The sequence below is a fragment of the Bactrocera oleae genome, chromosome 2 (assembly GCF_042242935.1).
Source record: "Bactrocera oleae isolate idBacOlea1 chromosome 2, idBacOlea1, whole genome shotgun sequence".
NCBI classification, from domain to species: domain Eukaryota; kingdom Metazoa; phylum Arthropoda; class Insecta; order Diptera; family Tephritidae; genus Bactrocera; species Bactrocera oleae.
The window spans coordinates 19313704-19331357 of record NC_091536.1 but is presented as its reverse complement, the minus strand read 5'-3'; the positions used below and the strand labels follow the sequence as shown (position 1 = coordinate 19331357).

At 30.7% G+C, this 17654-nt stretch overlaps 1 protein-coding gene and 1 long non-coding RNA gene across 6 annotated transcripts in view; one reads left to right on the top strand and one right to left on the bottom strand.

Annotated features, from left to right (window-relative positions):
- Nucleotides 1–17654, bottom strand: part of REPTOR (repressed by TOR) — a 68871-nt gene that overhangs the window by 10919 nt on the left and 40298 nt on the right. The gene's annotated exons all lie outside the window — the stretch shown is intronic.
- LOC118683730 (uncharacterized) lies at nt 2706–5201 on the top strand. The gene is made up of 3 exons (XR_004979597.2): nt 2706–3351; nt 3416–4287; nt 4342–5201. It is a non-coding gene; the product is annotated as an uncharacterized lncRNA (long non-coding RNA).

Here is a 17654-nt window from a genome sequence, read left to right as displayed (position 1 = left end):
GACAAGAAAAGCTTTGCCAAATATAAACGGTATTTTGCAATAACTTTACATTTAAATAAAATATTAATTTTAAAGACAAATAAGGAAAAATTAAATAATAAGTATTCTCAAAATTTTTTATTTAAATATACTTCGAAATAGAGTTCCCAACTAACGAAAAAGGAAAACTGAGAAAAAATTTAAGAAGCTGTGCTAAGCAGAGAGCTAAGAGAAACACGCACGGAGAGACTCTAATTTAAATATATATTGGCCTAGAGTTGCCAACCACTACTCAATTTGTTTGCTATATTATAATATTATAAATATTGAATTAAAAATAATAAGTTTTTATTGTTTTTGAGACTAGAGCAGTAAGTGTATAGATTTTGCATATAAAATTTTTTTCTAATTACTTAATGTTTAATTGAATTAATTTATGGTTTATTATATCATTATATTTTCTAAAGGGTTATTATTATAATTTTGCTGAACCATTACGGGTCAATGCTACATTTGTTATTTATCACATTTGTGAGAGCTAAGAATATATGAGCGAAAAGTGGGTGTGTCAACAGACGAAGTTAATTGCTTACAAACCAACATTTGTACATGTTCTTCATTCTTCAAAAAGCGAGCGAGCAAAACAATATTGATGACGATGGTGCGAAGTGGAAATGGTTGACATTTGAACGTTGTGAATTATCTGCACATTGCGAAACATTTAGATGGAAGAATGTATGTTCTAAGCCATTAATTTATGATTACGAAAACAATAAAAAAAAATCGAAATTATTAAAATATAAGTTCCTAATATATTTGTTTGTATTACAGTGTTATTTCCATCAAGACATTAACCAACAGACGTCAATAAAAATACGAGTCTACATGTTAAGTTATTCATTTAACGGCTTTAGTGTGCGCTGCCCTGTATTCGTGTACCCTTACCAGTCGTTTGCACACTTTCAGACATTGATTTCGCTGCGTCGGCTGTGTCTATGGCGCTCGCACAAATTTGGCACAGTTTCATACAGGTTGACGTCGGCAAGTCAAAAGTCACGCGCAACGCCCTGCCATATAACCAAAGCACATATACATATATAAAGCGAATTCGACATAAACAACATACACTTTCAATCAGATTATTTATGTATGTATTTGTAGGGATATTGATATTGAATTAGTGGCAAAGGGTACTAGTTGCAAATCTCATGAAAAAGAATTCACTTACTTTTCGCTGATATATTTCAAAACATTTTTTTTTAATGATAAGCTACAATTGAGTTTAGCCAATCCGGCAACATTTGTAAATTATGAAATATTCTAATTGAATTCGGTACATATGTATGTAGATAGAAATGTTTTTAGCGGCAGAGTTTTGTTTACTTTTAATGAAAATTGTCAGGAATTGGTTCAAGGCCACGCCTACCTTTCATAAAAAGTTATTTTAGTTTCATAAAAGTTAATTTAGTAAATGCATAAAAAAACATTTGAAATGAAATCATACGAAATAAATTTTTATTTTTTAGCAGTTACGTATGCTCTAAAAAACTTCGAGTTTTGAAAAACAATGTGTATAATACCTACATATCAATTATCCACTGGGTATATTTCATTTGACTTTATTTATTAGTGTTATTTTCGTGTGTATTTGTTTATACTTGCGGTTAGTCGACAGTTTTTTTTTTTCTGAATTTATTATTGTGTCTGAATTTATTTTTTATTTCACAGAGCCTAATCTTCTGACACGTTTGTGTCAAAACAATTCTTGCGTTCTATCCAAATTTTTCCATAGTTACCTGTACATCTTACTAATAAAGTATCTGTATTCTTTATGTTTTTATTAATTCAAAATAATTTGTTTACAATTTTCAAGCCACTCTTCATTGTACGAGGGTTGCCTTCTATATTTCGGGATTAGAGAACAAAAACAAATATTAAAAATTGAAAATTGTTTTTTTTTAAATATTCTTCGTTAAAATCTATTTATTTTTGCATGCCATTGAACAAATTGTCGAAGCACTTTTGCCACTCTGATTGAGGTATCTCCTTCTTGAAAGAGAACTGGCAAACAAATGGTTGTGCACCAATCAGAATTTACTGTTCTGCGTTGTTCTAGTGTTATGATTGCCACTAATGCCTATAGTTGTCTCCATCTTACGATAGGTCACATGACAATCAAGCAATATCAGTTTGTGCACAGCATCAATAGTTTTCGGAACAACTGATTTCGGACGACCATCACACAATTCATCTTAGAGTGATCAACGACATCGGTTGAATTCACCACATTAAGTTCATCGATGCACTGTTGCTGACTTGATCCACGTCGAAAGTTGAAGAAAATAATCGCGATTTAATTCCATTTTTTGACCGATATGAATATTTTAAGTTACTGTAAACAACGCAAATAGCGCTCGTATGTCAAAACGTTCTGAGTATGTACAACATCAAAAATTTAAAGTTGTGAGTTGTGAGTTGATAGATTGCAACACTAGAGTTGCAAAATCCCGAAATATAAAAGACAACCTACGTAAATGCTTTGCCACATCGTTCCGCACCACAACTATACAAATCTCTTTCATTTTCCTACTTCTTTTTCACTTTTGTTTTGCGAATTATTCGCTAGCCTAACTCGAAAAACAGCCACTATGAATCGTTTTACCTGCCTCTGTCTGTCAACCGGTATATATAATTTTTTTTAGAATTATTCTGACGTGTTATATAAGAGTAGCCTAAACGAGATTACGAAATTAGTTGAAACAGCTGTTTTGGAAGTTGCTTAGTAAAAAGCTAACTAATATTTCTTTGGCAGGTGTTGAGATTTTAAGTTTTCTCTAAAAAATAAACCGCAAATTTTAAAAAAAGAATGTTGTATACAAGATATTTAAATTTTTTCGGAAATGACTGGAATATATTCGAAATTTTAATTTGAAAACTGTGCTCATGCACATAAAAAAAAATAGAAGTTATAAATGTACAAATGTTTACGGCAACCAAAACTGTGTCACATTTTCAAAAACCATGTTTTCTTGGCATTTTTCTCAATAAATCAGGATGCCAAATATTTTTAAAACACGTGTATATATATACTTATATATACAGAGGCATAAACATACATACATATGTAGTTAAAAATAAGATGATACAATTTTTAGCGAAAGCATTTCCGAGCAGATTTATAAACAACCTTTTTTCAAAATTACTGAACTACACATTTTTTAGTCTATTTATTTCGAATATTTCTTTCGATTGTCAGCTAAAAATGCGGAAAATTTATGTAAACACTTTAAGTCGTAAAATTCAAAAGGAACATAAATGTGCATACCTAAGTCGTAATTTATGTTGCGTTCATAAAAATATTTATGTACAGGTGTAGGTACACTGCACATGCCAGTATTATGTATATATTATTATTTAAATTATGTTCTCATTGCAGCCGAAGTGGTCAATGAAAATCAAATACAAATGCACTCATTTGGTAGACCCACATACCTACGAACATACCAGTGTACGTACTTAGCTGGTACTTGAAATTTAAAAATATGACCATAACGAAGCTTTACTTAAGGTGTTCTGTACAGACTTCCTGGTGGTTAAATTAAATAAATACTTGACACAGAATATTATGGCTAGCTTTTAGTATGATATTATTTCTAGTTTTATGTTTTAGTTAAGTGAGAAAAATAAAATTCTCGGTGTACGTTTCCTACATAACTTTCTAAAATACTTAAAAAATACGTATTAGTGCCAGTTTCTAGCTGTAATTTCTTCAGTAATTTTGTGAGAGAAACGATCTTCGGATAGTTCAATTTTATTTGGTATTTTGATTTTACATATGCATATTTTTAAATGCAGACAACAACAATGCCGGAAATATAAACCTATTTAAATATTTCTCTACTAGATCACTCTAGAAATTTAGCTTAAGATAAATATTCAAGGTTTTGATAGTGTTCTTAAGAGATTCTGTTCGGTGGATCAACCGTTAAAGAACGTATGCATGCTTTCATTCATTTTTTGAAAAAAAAAAGTTCAGTAAAATACAAAAACTTTAGAAAGGTTGTAGAGGTTATGCTATTGACTGATAATGGACAGTTATAAGTAGAGCTCGCCCTGAAGAAATCCATTATATATTCTAATATATATATACAATATATATTTTTTTTTTATATGAATCTCTCTTTTCGAGCAAAAATCGAAAAACAAAGACATCCGATTAAGCGAGGTAGAATGTACGAGCGAATCTTACTAGACTATATATTTCCAACCGAGGAGAAAGCGAAGAGTCCTACCGTTGGAGGGAGTTTCGTAAGCAAACTAAATTTTAAATACTACACACGTCTAATGTAAAATACTCGACAGATTTTGGAGATGAAAGGTATAGAAGTCTCGGTTCTGCCTGGAAATGTTATCGAACGTGTTTTCATAAGAAGCTTTTGTGATTTCAAAATTAAGAGTTAGGTAAGAGGTAGTCAGGCTTGAATTTTGACGACCTAAAGCGAAAAAAATTGTGGAAACAAGAATTTCTAGATAACATGCAAAAACAATTAAGATATAGTGAATTGCTTGGCAAGCAAATGGATGAAGAAGTGGCTCAATAATAAATGCTATACCACCACATGACCAATAGATCATCACAAAAAAAGCTAAATCATTAGAGCGGCAACAAATCGATCATCTATCGAACTAGATGATAAGGCGTTTTTTTGTCACTGATCAAAATCACTCATTTTCAACCTACAAGTTGTAGAATATAACTAGAAGTCTGAAATTAAATTACACAAAAATTACCAACAGCAAACCAAATACCATATTTCTGCAAGAAAGCGAGCAAGAGCACCTAATGTGACAAGCCACCAAAGTAAATAAATAACTACAGTACAATAATGCTAAATAATCCTAAAATAAAAGAAATTTATATTATAACAAAAAGAATAATTCTACATTCTACGACAGCTTTTGGCATGAGTGTTTGAAATGTTTGATCGCCACAAACCAATACTTAAAATCGTTTCTTTTCGTGCGGTTCTCATATCTCTATTTTGTTTAACATTTCGGATATGAGGCTATTGAACTCGTTCGTTACGAAGGCTGACTACATTCTTTTTTCTGGTATTTACAGCTATGTTTGTATGTATGGGAAAAAATAATCACAATAAAAATATTAACATTTGGTTTACTTGGTATAAATACATATCGACATAATGAGATAAAAAAATTCAAATTTGCATGGAAATTGATATTGAAAGATAAACAATAACCTAGACTTTTAATTATCTAAGCGGATTTGTGAATACGTGTACGATTCTTTGTTCATAAAATAACGGATGGAAATTTTTTTAGCCATCTGAAAGCTACATATTCGATAAAATATCGAATAAAAAGTTTAAAAGAATTAAATAAGCAATAAATGCATAAGTGAATAAAAGGGTTCAAAATGTTGGATTTTCGTTAACAATTTAATGTTATTAAATTTAATGTTCAATAGATTAGAGTGTTCGTTAACAATTTAATGTTCAATAGAGCGAAGAAATAATTAGCAAATATAAGTATAAGAATAAGAAGAGTAAATATACCGTTGATAAGATATGCTGAAAAGATGAGGAAACATAACTGAATAGCTAAGGGGTTTCCTGGAGTGTTTTGTAGTTAGACTTAACCGAAAAGTCTTTTTTGAGAAAAAATCTGCTGATAACAAAAAAAAAAGGATTATAATTGTTTTTCGATAGAAACCAACAATGATGAATCCCTCAGATAGAGGGCAATTTTGATGTAAAGGCCCAGTTGTATTACAAAGATGGCGCCGGAAAGTTTGAAAATCTACAGACAAAACCCAGAAGCGTGATTTTCTTTATAACGATACGACTCTTATATACACATATATTCGTACACATTACATAAGCCTTACAAACCTTAGGTAAGAATATATAATCATATAAAAAACATATTTCTACTTGAACGAGTGCATGAGTATGTAGTAATGAAGAAATAGCTTAGAGGTAGCGAAATATATTCATACATGCACACATACACTAACAACATACAACCAAATTCGCCGGTTGCTGGAGGCAATAGTAGCTGTTTAAGGTAAAGAAGAATTTGAAAGATAATACGAAAAGCTTCAGAAAATATGAGTGGAATATAAAAACAAAATTAAATAAAAGTTTATTAGTGCAAAAAAAAAAAACAAAGAAACATAAAAGTCTAAAAAAAGTGCAAAGTTGAAAATTGGCCGTTTAAGAAGAAGACAACAAAGACTGAAGTGAATGACAACAAAGAAAGCGCCAAAGTTGGAAAGAAGATAAAAAAAAACTGAACTACAAAAGCATATGCATATGTAAGTAAATACTAATATATATAAGTATGTTTGCATATATGTCTTTATGTAGTTATGTAGGTATGTAAGAAGTGAGTGATAAATGCAAAATGTTCAGAATGCTAATTGAAGATTAAACGTAAAAAGACCAAAGAAACGTTGGAGCGTTCGAGTATATATAGAATATATAGATGCATCATTTACATCATTCGTGTATAAAAAATATTCGAGGAAAAAATACCGGCAAAGTGTGGAGAAAATAAAAGTTTGATTGAAGCATTTAAAAGATCTTGAAAGTCTATTTAAATAGTTGAATCACTGTTGCCAGCGTAAAATCATGATTTACAATTAAGTTATTGATGCTCAACGATAAGTGTTTTCAAGATAACTGGATTTGCAAATGGCAACCAACCCAGATTTATAGCGGGCTAAACATTTTCATCACGGCAGTGATTTTAAAAACTTATTTACAAAAGTTGAACTCTACTACAACAACAATAGGAACATTAGTAAACATTCTTCGCATATAATTCCAAAATTTACAAATTTTAGGAACAGAGAATAATATTGTAATGATGAAAAGAGGAGAATTTTTGCGTGCTGAAGGTAGGCGCCACACATGTGACGAGTGTACTGAATGAGTATATGTATATGTTTTGTAGGTCTATTTATAAGAAACACTTCAAATATATTTTCTGCATAAGTCAGACCTCCTTATTAAACATACCTTAGATGGCCCATCTCCTGCTTTAACCATTCGCAATTTTTTACTTATTATTAAGAATAATAATAAATAGATCCGTTCTAGCATTTCTATGGTATAATGTTTACCATAAGCTATTTCTAGGACAAAATTATATATTTTTTCCAACTCAAGCTTATTTTCATAATTTAATAAAAAAGAAAAATCAGTTATTTCAAAATCACATGATTTTCTTCACTTAAAATTTCTACAATATACTTCTCATTGTTATAAAATTAAGCAAAACTTTGGAAGCATGACTAAATACGAATCACATTATGCGAAATTCGTATATTTTTTATATTTAAAAGAACATATTTGTTCACAGATACAAATGTACAAACATATTTGTAAGCATATCTCTGTCAAAATTGTCAAAGCAGTTTTGGCCAGTCCGATCACTGAACTAATGGAATATGATCAAATAGAGCAGACAGTCAAGTCATGACATGACAGTATGGCAGATATTGTATATTAATATAACATGTATGTATATATGTTACACATATACGGACATATGTATACAATTAAGAGCTATCAACCGATAGACAAATAAAATATAATTTTTAATAATATACATATATATATATAAACTTATGTGTACTTAAATATGTGATATATGCATATATTTGTGGATGAGGAAGCGTGACATTTTATGGTCGCCCGCCATGATGAGACGCCATATTTGATTAAAAAAAAAACTTTAAACATTTATATGAAACGTATGCTTATTTCTGTTTTCGTGACGGCAAATTGGTGCGGCGGGTATTTTTGCACAGACACATAGACACAAAAATACAAACACAAAATAAAATTTTTAGCGCGTGTCAGTGTACCCAACTAAAATAAACGATGAGCGATAAAACAACAGCAAATGTAAATAAATACTTCGGGAATTTTTTTTTTTTTCTAATTAAAAGAAAATAACAAGAACAAAATCGGAGATGACATTAAAAAAAGAACTTGAAAATTAAGCTACCTGCACATAAGCGTATACCTACACAAAAGTCACCTACTTGTATGTATGAAAAATACACACAAAAAGAGCCGAAAAAAAAATATAGTCTTTCATACAAAAATGCTAGAACCCGAAGCTGGTTAAATAAAAAATGTATACATGTACGAAGAAAGAGTATAAAAATAATTAAGCAAAACTAAAAGGCGAACACAAAGTAATCTTAAAAGTTTTGTCAACGTCAACAAAGCTAAGCAGCTGTATTTTCATTTAATGAGCACTAAATGCGCTCATACAAATACTCGAGAGCGAGCGCACAAATATTGTAAACAGAGCGGGAGGGTGCTACACATTTGCATACATTTATTTCGTTCATTTTTTTTTTTTAAATAAAAAAAGGTAATCGAAAAATGTCAACAGAGCGCCAAAGTGAAGCTTTCAGTGCTACCGAAGCATTCCCGCTTTTTAGTTTAGCTGCCAGAGAGTGACTCTTTCACACATATATTACTTGCGCACTCTTTAACGCTCTCTGTTATAGTAAATACTTGCATGTCTACTTTGCTTCCTTTGTTTATCGCGTTTCGCTTTTGCTTATGTAATTCTTCTAACAATAAGTGTATGTATTTGTTGGAGAACAGCACGATGTGTGATGAATTCAGAATTCAAAACAAAATATAAAAAATAAACAGTATTGACCTTGAGTGTGGGTAATAACTGTGCATACGATAAAGAGCGAGCGAAATATTTTAACGAATTGAACAAAAGAAAAGCTTTTTTGACTGACTGAGGATTGACTGACGACTGACTGAATGTTTGTCTGACTGTCTGACTCTCTGTTGGGTGTACATGCGTTAAACTGCTCGTGGAAGTCTGAAGTGATTCGTTGTATGTATGTGGGCGAATGGACGTGTGTGCGATCGTAAGTATTCACCCTCATACAGACACATATTACATAAATTATTTATTTATTAATCACTTATAAGTAAGAACTAATACTCATTTCACGCATACTTTCAATTGAACAAGCTGCTAGAATTGTATAATGAAATTTAATTTTTTTATACTCGTATGTATGTATGTAACACTTTATTACATAATTTACTCCACTATCAGTACAACTACGAATTGTTAAATGTAACGTTGATTTTGTTTTGTTTCACTAAATTTTGTTAATTTATGAAAATTTAACTAAATTAAAATTCAATTAAACTATCAGGCAGTACTCATTTTTCAGCATTAGCAATTTATTCTTTGTGTTTAGTTGTACACAGTTTGTTAATTGATTAAATTAAGGCGCTACAGATTTGCAATTATTATAAAACTTACTACAATAATTGACTCAATTATAAGGTTATGTGCAAAGTAACAACTTATTTAAAAGTAAATTATATTATACCATACATAATTAAACATAATTAAGCTAAATTTAAAACAAAACAGGAAGAAAAAACGTTAACTTCGGTTTCGCCGAAGCTATAATACCCTTCACAAATACAAAGGCCCCTTACAAGAAATTGATTCCGAACGTTCAATTTGTATGGCAGCTATATGATATAGTGATCTGATCTGATCAATTTCTGTGGAGAATAATTTGTTGCCTTAAGCAATAACTCGTGCCAAATTTCGTGAAGATACCTCGTCAAAAAAATTTTTTTCCATGCAAGCACTTTACTCCGATCTATACAATTTCTTCGGAGATTAGATTAATGCTTTAAATAATAATACATGCCAAATTTCGTGAAGATACCTCGTCAAATGAAAGAGTTTCCCATACAAGCACTTGATTCCGATTGTTCAGCTTGTATGGCAGCTATATGCTATAGTCATCCGATCTATACAATTTCTTCGGAGATTAGATGAATGCTTTAAATAATAATACACGCCAAATTTCATGAAGATACCTCGTCAAATGAAAGAGTTTTTCATACAAACACTTGATTCCGATTGTTCAGTTTGTATGGCAGCTATATGCTATAGTGGTCCGATATCGGCCGTTCCGACAAATGAGCAGCTTCTTGGTAAGAAAAAGACTTGCTCAAAATTTCAGATCGATATCTCAAAAACTGAGGGATTAGTTCGCGTATATACAGACGGACAGACGGACAGACGGACGGACGGACAGACAGACGGACATGGCTAAATCAACTCAGCTCGTCACGGTGATCATTTATATATATACTTTATATGGTCTCCGACGTTTCCTTCTGGGTGTTACAAACTTCGTAGCAGGGTATAACAAAAATAAATGAATTGATCTAAATTAAAATAATTGCATCAAATTTGCCATTATTTTTATCGATAAAAAGTAATTCAAAAAAATTAGTTAATTGACAACTTTGTAACTCAAAAATTTGAATAAAAATAAGGTAAAGCATTATAATTTTAAACAAGTAAAATTAATAAATTAGATTAAAAAATAATTAAAACACGTAAAGACGTAACTATGGTCGCATCGAAACTATGATACCCTTCACAAATACAAAAAGTTCCTTACAACAACTTGATTTTGATCGGCCAGTTTGTATGGCAGCCCTATGCTATAGTGATCCGATCTGAACAATTTCTTTGGAGATTGCACCGATGTCTTAACATAAACAATAACGCATGTCAAATTAAAGATATATCCTCAAATGAAAAGGTTTGCCATACAAACAATTGATTCCGAGCGTTCAGTTTATATGGCAGGTATATGCTATAGTGGTCCGTTAACGGCGGTTCCGACAAATGGACAGCTTCTTGGGAAGAAAATGATGTGTGCAAAATTTCAGAGCGATATCTCAAAAACTATGGGATTAGTTCGCGTACATACAGACAGACAGACGGTCATGGAATCGACTCAATTAGTCATGCGGATCATTTATATATGTACAAGTATATCTTTTTTTAAAGGGTTGATTAGATAAAGCCTAATTTAATAATGCTAATTTGATTTCCAACGAAAAATTTATTGACATAAAACGACATTAAATTTACCTCGATCGATCGATTCGAATAAAACTGAATTAGTCGCTATAAGCGAAAAAAATTTAATTAAGTTATTAATTTTGTTTATTATTTCTAGACTATACTATTGACGTAGCCGATGATTGATGAGCATTTTGTCAGACTACACATTTCTCACAGTCCCTTAACAGTCAACAACTATGTCAACTATGTTAACAAATTGTCTAGCCACAGACATATGACTAATGACCTAAATTATGGAGCAACTGCAACACTTTCTAACAATCAGCACTTTCAATACCGAAAACTGCGATTTATGGAATTATTTGCAATTTCAAATAAGAACAGATAATAGAAAAGCAATATTTGCTGATAAACTTAGAAACCGCTTGAAAGCTTTAAATTAAATTATTAGTAATTGAGGAACTAACTAAAATAAAATTAAATGCGAAATGCGGTTAGACGGCGATATTGCTATAAAAAAATTATTAAATGAAACAAAAACTACAATAAAATAACGAAATCAGCAGTAAAAATCATATACAAAGCAATTTTTTGCTGAATGTGCCGTTTGCTCTAGAAAAAATGAGACTCAGCGGAAAAAACGCAATGAATAATAAGGCACGCACTATCTCTAGACGAGCTTTGAAGCTCCGCTATCGAGGCGTTGTTTAATATTTAATAAAAATTATTAAAGCAAAAACAAAAAAACATTGACCAAAGGAAATGACTGCTAAAATGCTTGCAAGAAACACACACATTACGAAATAAGAACAAATGCGAATTGCAAATCACACAACAACATAAAAGCCGAAACAAGTGATTTAAAAAAGCAATCAAACTATGGCATTTTTTATACGAAACTTTATGCATATTCACTTTATAACAAAATCGATTTGATGGGCGGGTGAGAGATGATGGCATCGACGTTCGTACGATTGATTTAGATTTTCATTCAATTGTGAAATTAAAACATGATTTTTACACTCACACAATAACAAAAACCATTTTTTATATATACATATATTATATTATATAATATTCTATATATATCTTCACAGGACGCTGCCAAACTGATAAGGTGGTCACATACATGTAAAAATATGCATCCATGCAATAGTTTATGTATTTATGCACACAGTGACTAGTTACAACTGGCTCGCGTTTCGCTGATAAAGCACATTCTTTTTAACATAACCGCTAAAAATAGCGAATAATGTGAATTTCCTTATAAAAATGTGTATATTGGCAACATATTTTTAATAAGTGTGTCTTCTTTGTAATTATACCTATTTTGTATATTCTCATCAATTACTTTAAACACCAACAGCATTTTTGAACTGCTTAAAATTACCGTGTCTATGTAGATATGAATATTGCCATTTGGGTATCCATCAAACCCATATATACTATAGCATAGCATATAGCTGTCATACAAACTGAACGATCAAAATCAAGTTCTTGTATGGAAAACTTTTTTATTTGACGAGATATCTTGACGAAATTTGATATGGATTATTGTCCAAGGCACGATACAATCTTCGAACAAATTGTTTGGTTCAGATTACTATACTAAGTGTCATACAAACTGAATGATCAACATCAAATTCTTGTATGAAAGCTTTCTTATCTAAAATAAAAATTGTAAATTATTGTATACTAAAAAGTCACTTAGCTACTGATGAAATTTTTGCAGCTATGACAAAGTGCTTTTGATATATTTATAGAATTATATCTGATTATCATAAAATGTTGAGTTGGCCACGTGTTGCTAAAATTTCATAATTTTATGTATGTATACTTTGTAGAGTGAGTTATTTTTTCTAATGCCTGAAGAATTTACTCAGAGATAAAAGCACAAGATTTAAAAAAAAAAATTAAATAAAATAAAAACAATATAAAAACACGTTAAAAGTTGATCCAATCGTCATGAGTAGTTAATCATTTTTACTGCTCTTTTAACTATTCATAATATTTTAAGTATATTTTTTATTTTAGAAATGTCTCATAACTAAATCTATTCTTTACTTTGAGAAATCTGTTATTTTAATTTACACATTTTTTCCCACTTTTCGACATTTTTATTTTCTATTACCATTTTAAATTATATATATTTTTTTAAATGTTGTAGTCAAATTTAATCTTCACGTAAAATACAAAAAATTTAAAAATTGGTAAAAGAGAGAAAAAAATGTCATTCAACTGTGAAAGGTGTTAAATGTCTTTACTTATTCGTCCATTGTTTGAAATTTGTTTATTGCTCGATTTGAAATTGTGAAATAAAATTGCACGAATTGTTTACTCTTGACATTCAGTTTATTTGCTGTAAATATTTTGCACATTTATTGGCTCGACGGCTGCTCAGCACAGCATTCGAACACAGTTAGATTTGCGTTGAAGTAACGAATTTTTGCGCTTAAATCGATATAAATTGATTTTAATTATCGATTTTATTAGCACAATATACTTCCATTTATAGGTACATATATACTGGCGCATGTTTATTTGTAGGCCTGTACTAGAGACATTACTGGACGGTTTTAAAATTTTTTTGCATAGTCAATTAATATAGGGTGGAACGGCAGGAAGTGGTTAAAAGTAACACACACATATACATACTAAATGGATGAACAAAATAATCATAAGACTAAAAAACGTGTTTTACTAAGAACAAAAAGCTAAAAAGTCTGCCCATTTTTTAATGCTGACAAAAAACTAATTCAGAAGCTTTCACTGATTACTCCAAAAGCTTTTACACTTTCTTATGTTTCAATTATCATTCCTTGAAGCTGATAGAAAGACTTATGCACATATTTAATACATAAAAATTTAAAAAGCTCAGAGCTTTCATATATTCCCACAATAATTTCTTTTTTTTTCAGCTACTTATATCGTATAAAATCTTCTTCCTAGAGCACAATGAATATCTGGAACTTACTTATATTTTAATAAATAATTGAAACCTTTTTCACTTAATGTTAAAAATACTTACTCTTTTCAAAAAGTAAATAGCAGAGCCATAATAGGGTTATGAAGTAAAAAACTATAATTACCTGCAACGAAAAAGATAAAAATTGAATTCGTTAATAAAAGCTGCTACATTTACATACATAAATTCAGTTTCTTATAGCAAGCTTTCACGAAAGCTCCAAGCTTTTTGCTGGATGTTCTAATTCTTTCAGAAGCTTTATAGGAGAAACTAAATATTTTTGTTTAAGGCTAGAAAGCTTTTTTGAAATTGTTAAATTATATAATATAAAAGCGCTAAGCTTTTTGTTGGACTTTTTTAATTTTTGAAGAGGCTTCAAATAAATGAAATTATTTTTGTTAAGGCTTAAAAGATTAGTTTAAAATTGTTAAATTATGTAACGTAAAAGCTCCAAGTTTTTTGTAGGAAAGGCTTGAAGATTTCTTTAAAAACGTCAATTTATATAACGTAAAAGCTTTCATTAAAGCTCCAAGCTTTTTATTGGAAGGGCTTGAAAGCTTTCTTTGAAATTGTTAAATTATATAATATAAAAACTTCCATAAAAGCTCTAACCTTTTTGTTGGACTTTTTTAAACTTTGAAGAAGCATTATTTTATTTTTAGGAGCTTAGGTCGGGGATTTTGGAGCTTTTAAATATTTGTATACATATACATATGTATCTTTCATTTAGTTTTTTCCCCATCAATAATTAAATACTTTTCAGTTCACATGCATATCCTAGTTAAACATTAAACATATTTTTCTTAAGCTATTTATACAAATTGCTGGCGTATATTTATTTTCTATAACAAAAATATTTTTGTACACAAAATTAGGCCGGTACGAGTACAAAATTAATCCAATATACTTCACACCTATGTATGTATATATTATATATCAAACACCAAATTTTACTGTTATTTACATGTGTGTAAGTATGTGAAATGCTAACAAACGATAGCCTTGACGTCTGTAATGTACTAATGCAATATAACAACCACAAATACTTCTAACCTCATCAAATTAACTGTTAATGTACCAGATATTTTTGTATATGTGTGTGTATCGTCACACGTCTTCACATCACAATCAGGCTTCAGTCATCAAAGTGGCAAAGTCTAAAAATATACTGATACTATCTTATCGATGGACAGACACATATGAACTTATGTAAATACATGTATTTGTACTTAGATCTGCATGTTTAAAGGCTTGCTGAAAAGTAACAGTGCATGAAAGCGAAAACAGTGAAAATTTCGAAAAAGGATAGACTGAAGAATTAACGAACAATTTTTATAAAAGAATACAAGCAGTAAAAAAAAATAGGAAACTACATTTAGATAGAGGAGAATGAATTTAACGATATTTTGGTCTATCTAAGTAGTTATAAAGTAAATAAGTCATAAATAACAATCTGATAAAGCAATAAATAAGTCTAAATTGTTAAAAGGAGGTCTATAAATAGTAGCTAATTTTTACAGTAACTTTTCACATGGAAACCGTTTGTTTTTAAGCGCGCTGTGTGTATTCAAAGTTTAAATCGATATATCTAAAATATAAATAAAAATTTTACCAAAGCGATTGAAAAGCCCCTGTGTTGAATTTCCGTCAGGAAACCAAAAGTTTTTACAAACGTTTCTAGAGCTAGAGCTTCTATAGTAGCGATTAAATGATCCAATAACCGTTCTAATTATATACAAAAGTACTTCCATCGTTAATTGAGATATTAAAAGTGATTTCACACAAACATAAATAATAAAATAAAAGAGATAAAAAAAATTTGTTTTTTCAATATTTTATATTTCAGCAAAAATCATATCGACTTGTATAAATATTTAAAAAAAACGTGTAGTAAATTGCCCGAACACATGCATTAAGCTGTCACCACCTCTGTTTTCCGCGCCTCAACACTTTGCCTAAATATTGCACACATACACATATAGGTATAAGTATTCAGGTATTTGCATACATTGCTAAATGTTTTAATTTCAATTTTTTTTGTACTAAAAACGGTGCACTTTGGTTGAAGGTCGCGGCCGACGCTTGCCTGCCGACAATGACCGATTAAATACATTTAAAATGCAAATTAAAAACAACAGCGAAGAACATGGCGAGTGGCAATAAAGTTAGCAAGCCACAAAAGTTATTAGCAAAGATGAAATTTGTAGACAGTTAAAAAAAGCACGAATCTGTAACTGATTGGAAAACAATTTAAAATATACCATAAACATATAAATAAAGTAATGAAATTAGTGTGAACAAAGTGAAGTAAAAACTGGAAGAAATGATCGTGAACTTTGCTGTCGAACTTTGAAGTAAAAACGAGAGAAAGAGGCGTGTGCACTAAGTGTCACCTTGAAACCCTTATTGTGACGTCAAAAGGTTTGTGCCTTGAGTTTTTAGTACCGTACTTTCATTAACATGCTTGCCTACTATTTAGGAGAATATAAATATACAATAATTTTTGGATTTCACAGCTATTTACTTATTATATTTATAACATGTTTTTTGCAATATTCATATTTAGCTAATATATTTGTTTGATTGCTTTAACTCTATTCACTTTATTATCGCCATAAACGTTGCCTACTTTTCGGAGAGATTGTTGTAATATTTTTGCTTTTCAAAACCGTTATCAATCATCATGATAATATTGTAATCGTAGAACGCTCTAAATATCTTAATATATTGCACCCAAATGTAGGCAGTATTTTACGTCGAGATCCTAAATTAAAAGCATACAATATACAGTTTGTACAAGAGCTGAAGCCGCTCAACCCCCCAAGCAACATCGCTGATGTACGCAACAGCCAATGTCGCGCTATGATAACCGACTATTTGATGCCTGAAATTGAAGCTCGTGATCTCGGAGACATTTGGTTGCAACAAGACGGCGCCACTTTGCACACATCGCATCAATCAATAGACTTATTGAGAAAACACTTCGGTGATAATTTCACGTTTTGGGCCGGTCCATTGGCCACCCAGATCGTGTGATACCACACCGTTCGACTTTTTCCTGTGGAGATATGTAAAGTCTAAAGTCTATGCGGACAATACCGCTTCGGTTCAGGAATTGAACCCGTGTTATTCGTCAGTTACCAGTTTAAATGCTCGAACGAGTCAACGAAAATTGGACTCCACGGATGGATCGTCTGGGACGTAGACGCGGCCAAAAAATAAATGTCAAAGAATGTTCTTTCGAATGGTAATAAACAATCCTCAATGAATTTAAAAAAAATTGCCCAAATTTGGCAAAGTTTTTTTGTACATAAATTTTTCCATTCATAAATATATTAATTAAATAAAGCTAATTTACGCATTGAAGTTGAAGTAATTATAAACATGCATATAGCTGTAAGTAAGTATGTATGTATATCAACCAACGAGCTATCACCCGCCATTCACTAACGCAATCTTTAATACGCCTTGGCTACTATAATCATAATCACTCCAGCCGCAGCACATGCTCTTAGGCGTGCCACGCGAATGAGATTTTTATAAAGAATTAGAGTAGAATGGTTGCAAAAAAGCGACAACAACATTATTAATAAAAAAAAAAAACATGATGCAATTTATATCGGGAAACCATCAGCAATATACAGAGGCTACTGAAGCGTAAAACAAAATGCTATCAATAATAAAAACAACAAAGCATACGTAAGCGAAAATCAGCATTTAATACATATACATATATAACGACAAAGTTGAGCGGCATCCATCGATGGAACGCACTGTCAACCAAGTGTGA